At 32.5% G+C, this 6,823-nt stretch overlaps 1 pseudogene; it reads left to right on the forward strand.

Moving 5' to 3' along the window:
• The first annotated feature begins 406 nt into the window (after positions 1 to 406).
• On the forward strand, positions 407 to 3,823 carry LOC112511640 (annotated as a pseudogene).
• Positions 3,824 to 6,823: the final 3,000 nt, after the last annotated feature.

Here is a 6,823-nt window from a genome sequence, read left to right on the forward strand (position 1 = left end):
TGGGAACATCACAATCAAGTGGGATATTGCTAGTGACTGTTGTAAGTATCAGAAAATGAAGTTTTCTAACCTTTTTAACCAAATATTTTTGCAGTCCAAATTCTCCATATCTAGCTTCAATTGTTAATGGCCATTTTCCAAATTCTTTATTAGCAATTACCTATGGATCGGATCACCGACAGATTATTAAACAATTTAATATCCAATCCTGCAAATGGTTGAAACTCGTGTACTTTTGTGTTCAAGTCATTTCTATAATCATTTTTATGAAAATTGCTTTCTTGGATAGTTAAAATAAATAATCTCTTTAATTTATAAATTGCGAATTAAATAACTTTTTAAAGATGAATAATAGAGATGCAACTCTATATAATTATAGTCACTTCAAGAGGTAGGAGGTAGAAGGCAGAAGGGAGAAGGGCAAAGAAATCCAAGCAGATTTGTTAAGCTAGTAATTAACATCATGGCAATTCCATCCTTACATACCTTTCTCCTTCCTTCRTGTTCATTAATCATGATCATTTTGATGATTTTTATCGGTTTCAAATGGATTTCCTTTCATTCTAAACCCCGTAAAACCCAACCACCATCTCCACCAAAGCTTCCAATCATCGGAAACTTGCACCAACTAGGCTCAAACCCWCATCGCTCTCTCCAAGCCTTGTCCCAGAAAYACGGTCCAATCATGCTCCTTCACTTTGGTACTTTGCCTACGCTTGTAGCCTCATCTGCTGAAGTAGCTCGAGAGATCATGAAAACCCATGATTTATCGTTCTCTAGTCGACCAAGTTTAACTATCCCCAACATAGTACTATATGGCAGTAATGACATATCGTTTTCGCCTTATGGGGAGTACTGGGGACAGTTGAAAAGCATCGTAGTGCTTAATCTTCTAAGTAATTTGCGAGTCAAGTCATTCCTACAAGTGAGAGAAGAAGAGATGGCTCATATGATTGGCATACTTGTAGAAAGTTATGGTTCTTTGGTTGATTTGAGTGAATCGAGCCTTTCACTTACAAATAACATAATTTGTAGAGTGGCCCTAGGAATGACATATCGTGGATCAAAGTTCACGGAATTATTGAGAAAGCTCATGGATGTGTTGGGTATTTTTAGCGTTGGAAGTTATATTTCATGGTTGTCATGGGTGGATCGACTAATTGGTGTAGAGGGAAAAGCAAAAAAAATTGCTAAAGAATTTGATGAGTTTCTTGAAGGTGTTCTTGAATAACATATAAATAAGGAAAAAATGGTGGATGGTAAGAGTGATGAAAGCAAAGATTTAGTTGACATCTTACTGGAAGTCCAAAGAGAAAATACAATAGGCTTTACCCTTCAAAGAGATAACCTTAAAGCTGTCATATTGGTATGATTTCTTCATCTTCCCCCTCAAATTAGAGAGTTATGTTCAATCGATTCAAACAAGAAAGCAGTCAATTTGCAAAAAAGCGAGAAGTTCCATGATCATATATGATTACACGTGATATACACATTTAATCATATATAATTAAACACATGTTGCGTTGACCAGCAGATGGAGGGTGGTCTTCCCCCGCAACCTTCATAATCACCAATAATACACATGGATTCAAGATCTTTGACGTCGACAACCGCACTCAAATTTTAGATTTAACTACAAAACGATGTTCTAAAACTTATAAAAGCAAGTCCTAACGAAGCTTTCCATCCTATTTCTTTAAATCTTTATTGAGAAAAAATAGGAAACCATTAGCAACAGTTACATTAGGTGAATACACTACAACAAAATCGGTTTATAGGACACTCTCGAATTCTAAGTGTCCTAATAAACCTCTTTATAGAACTTAGTTTGGTTTATAGGACGAAAAAAATAAAGTGTCATACCGAAAGGTGTTGTAATAAGTTTATATGATGTTTTTTGACGTCGTAATAAGTTTTTTAGTACACTTTTAATATAAAGTGTCTCATTATCAACTTACTATACACTATTTGAAAAATTATCCTATAAAAACAGGTGTCTTATAAAAAAATGAGTTTATAAGACACTTTCTCAAAAGTGTCCTATAAAGTTGCTAATACGACATTTTGTATTAAAAATGTCCTAAAAAACTTGTTAAAACGCCCAAAAACGTCATATAAACTTATTACAACACCTTTAGATGGGGCAATTTATTTTTTTTGGTCTTATAAACTAAGTCCTATAAAGAGGTCTATTAGGACACTTAGAATTTGAAAGTATCTTATAAACCCGATTTTGTTGTAGTGATGCTTCTACTGTTTTGCATCACTAGACCTTTGGTGGATTTATATATGAATCAAAGAACTTAAAGAATCCACTGGAAAAATTTAGAAACGTTGGCGATTGTTCCAATATCACTTTCTGGTAGATGTTATGGCCACCTAATAACCAAATCCTAAATCCTATAGATCCATTGTCACGGGGCTTGGTACCGCTTGCCTATAACCTAAATGAGGGAATGAAAGTGAGTTGAACCATGAGTTGGTCCGATAGGTTGAGCTTGGTCATGCACTTGCCCATTCCAAGTTGAGAGTTGGTTCATGTGGGCCNTTACCCTTCAAAAAGATAACCTTAAAGCTGTCATATTGGTATGATTTCTTCATCTTCCCCCTCAAATTAAAGAGTTATGTACTTCAAGCGAGAAAGCAGTCAATTTGCAAAAAGTCGAGAAGTTTCATAATCATACATGATTACACGTGATATGCACATTTAATCATATATAATTAAACACATGTTGCGTTGACCGGCACATAGAGGGTGGTCTTCCCTTGCAAGTTGTTTGCGTCCCATTTTGGATGTGTTTAATCATATATAATTAAGCGTTCATATCAAGTGTAACAATATAWGATCTTGGAACTTCTYAACTTATCGCAAACTGATCAACTTTTCGTTTGATTCTCTCCTCTGCTCATATATTTACATAATTAGGGATGTCGAACGATCAAGCACCAAAAAGGATTTGCTTAATACTTCATATACACTTTTAAATTTCATTTAATTGGTTTCAGAAGTCTTTAGTTTCACATTCGAAGCATCAATGTTCTAGCTTGCAGAAGTTACATAGTATTGAAAGCTTTCACTTTGAATGTGCTTTGATTTGCTTGAAAAAACACTTATAATCTAGAAGCTACTAGTTGCTTGCTTGTATGTCAAGATCAATCTATCATTGCTTGCTTTGTAGGATGTATTCGGTGGTGGAATCGATACTACATCCACAACTATAGAGTGGGCAATCAGCGAGCTAGTAAAACACCCAAGAGTAATGAAAAAGTTGCAGCAAGAAGTGACAGAAATAGCACRAGGAAGATCAATGATTCCTGAGGAAGACTTGGAGAAGATGGAGTATCTTAAAGCCGTCATAAAAGAGACCTTAAGGTTACATGTTCCACTACCACTTCTTTTACCTCGAGAATCAACACAAGATGTCAAACTTATGGGGTACGACATTCCAGCAGGCACACAAGTGATTATCAATGCTTGGGCAATAGGAAGAGATTCTACCTCATGGGAAGAAGCAATGGAGTTTAGGCCAGAGAGGTTTCTAAACAATTCCATCGACTATAAAGGGTTTCGTTCTGAGTGGCTTCCATTTGGTGCAGGTCGAAGAGGGTGCCCTGGTATTCAATTTGGTGTGGTTATCGTCGAGCTTGCATTAGCAAATATYRTATACAAGTTTGATTTGGCATTGCCAAATGGAGCCAAAAATGAGGATTTAGACATGAGTGAGGCATATGGCATTGTACTCCATAGGAAGTCCTCTTTATTGGTCAACTTAAGKGCTCGGTTTTGAAGTCCTAGAGTTTGAGTTTCTTGTTGCAACTATAATATGATTTTTGTCAATGTCATTAATTTCTCTTTTTCAGTTGTCATTGTAAGAACTATTTATAAGTTGATGTTAATTCAATAAAAGTGTTTTATTTTTCGAGTACATACTTATCCTCTAATTTCGAGGTTTGACGTATTGGTTATATTTGTTGCTCATAGTAAATAAACTCTCGTTATAGGGGTGTATATATATATATATATATATATATATATATATATATAAATTATGGCCATTAAATTTATCGGGATTAGTCAAGATAACTTGAGACACCCTTCGGAAAAAAATTGAATTTCATTAGACTTTTTTAGTGTTTTAGTGGTGAATTGGATTACATTAGACTTTTTTTTATTAACTTTTTTAGTGTTTTTATTGACAAATTGACCTAAATTCATGGTAGAAGGTGTAACGTCTATTTTTAGAATATAWAAAAAAATTGAATTAAAACATGAAATTATTGTTTTAGAATAYGAATCATATTTGGGAATTAATAAACACCGCGCGAAAAACACCATATTTTATATGTTTTTGGTCACAATAAAATCAATAATAATAAGTTGAAATTATTGCATATAGAGTTAAGAAATCCAAAATGTATTATTACGTTGTATTTTCTGAAAAAATGTGTTTAACCTTCATTTTTCTATCAATGCCCGTAACTATATAACGAATCTCATTCATAATATTTTTTAAAAGAGCTTTTAAAGAGTGAAAGAAGTTCTCTCGTATATAAAGAATAAAGTCCAAGTATAGTTATATGTGGAATTCTAACGACACGCCCCTTCAAATAGAGGCTAGATAAGTATATATGAATTGTCTCGATGTGTCTAGATAAATACAAATTGTCACATAGTGTCGTGTCTCTAAAGTGGTAAACTTTAACTCTGACGTACACCATGTGAAAATATGTGAAATCATTGGATTACTCTTCCAAAGAGTTCTTGAAGAAAGAAGATGTTCCAATATATATATATATATAAAGAATAACTGATCCAATATACATGTGTGTGTGTGTGTGTGTGTATATATAAGTGAAGATAGGTGACATATTTCGCCTTAATCTGCATTCATATACTTTCAATCATCACATACATGAACATGTTTAATTCTGGATCAATCAAAGTAACACAAAGAGCTAGATAAATGAAGATAGATGAAGGCGGAGAAAGTGACTATTCTTTACAAAATTAGTGTGATCATATCATTTAAATCAACCACCATAGATTTCTAAATTTTGTTCTCACCCCCTCCCCACACACAATCCCATGTATATATATATATATATATATATATATATATATATATATATATTAATTAGCTTATTCATTTGGATGTGATCTAGACTTAGTTTAATAGACTAATAGATTATATATATATTAGCTTATTCATTTGGATGTGATCTAGACTTNGCAGGCACACAAGTGATTATCAATGCTTGGGCAATAGGAAGAGATTCTACCTCATGGGAAGAAGCAATGGAGTTTAGGCCAGAGAGGTTTCTAAACAATTCCATCGACTATAAAGGGTTTCGTTCTGAGTGGCTTCCATTTGGTGCAGGTCGAAGAGGGTGCCCTGGTATTCAATTTGGTGTGGTTATCGTCGAGCTTGCATTAGCAAATATYRTATACAAGTTTGATTTGGCATTGCCAAATGGAGCCAAAAATGAGGATTTAGACATGAGTGAGGCATATGGCATTGTACTCCATAGGAAGTCCTCTTTATTGGTCAACTTAAGKGCTCGGTTTTGAAGTCCTAGAGTTTGAGTTTCTTGTTGCAACTATAATATGATTTTTGTCAATGTCATTAATTTCTCTTTTTCAGTTGTCATTGTAAGAACTATTTATAAGTTGATGTTAATTCAATAAAAGTGTTTTATTTTTCGAGTACATACTTATCCTCTAATTTCGAGGTTTGACGTATTGGTTATATTTGTTGCTCATAGTAAATAAACTCTCGTTATAGGGGTGTATATATATATATATATATATATATATATATATATATAAATTATGGCCATTAAATTTATCGGGATTAGTCAAGATAACTTGAGACACCCTTCGGAAAAAAATTGAATTTCATTAGACTTTTTTAGTGTTTTAGTGGTGAATTGGATTACATTAGACTTTTTTTTATTAACTTTTTTAGTGTTTTTATTGACAAATTGACCTAAATTCATGGTAGAAGGTGTAACGTCTATTTTTAGAATATAWAAAAAAATTGAATTAAAACATGAAATTATTGTTTTAGAATAYGAATCATATTTGGGAATTAATAAACACCGCGCGAAAAACACCATATTTTATATGTTTTTGGTCACAATAAAATCAATAATAATAAGTTGAAATTATTGCATATAGAGTTAAGAAATCCAAAATGTATTATTACGTTGTATTTTCTGAAAAAATGTGTTTAACCTTCATTTTTCTATCAATGCCCGTAACTATATAACGAATCTCATTCATAATATTTTTTAAAAGAGCTTTTAAAGAGTGAAAGAAGTTCTCTCGTATATAAAGAATAAAGTCCAAGTATAGTTATATGTGGAATTCTAACGACACGCCCCTTCAAATAGAGGCTAGATAAGTATATATGAATTGTCTCGATGTGTCTAGATAAATACAAATTGTCACATAGTGTCGTGTCTCTAAAGTGGTAAACTTTAACTCTGACGTACACCATGTGAAAATATGTGAAATCCTTGGATTACTCTTCCAAAGAGTTCTTGAAGGAAGAAGATGTTCCAATATATATATAAAGAATAACTGATCCAATATACATGTGTGTGTGTATATATATATATATATATATATATATATATATATAGGGGCACGTTCAAATGAAAACCGTGCATTTCTATTAAACCGTATAAACCAATTTCGACCAATAGGAAAATTCTTTTTTTTTAATTAAATTTAATCAATAAATGTATTTCGGTTATTTACAATATTTTCTATTAAATATGGAAGTTATTAATAAATCTTAATTAAGGAAACGTAATAAAG

Source organism: Cynara cardunculus (assembly GCF_001531365.2).
Source record: "Cynara cardunculus var. scolymus isolate 2C chromosome LG 4, CcrdV1, whole genome shotgun sequence".
NCBI lineage: Eukaryota > Viridiplantae > Streptophyta > Magnoliopsida > Asterales > Asteraceae > Cynara > Cynara cardunculus.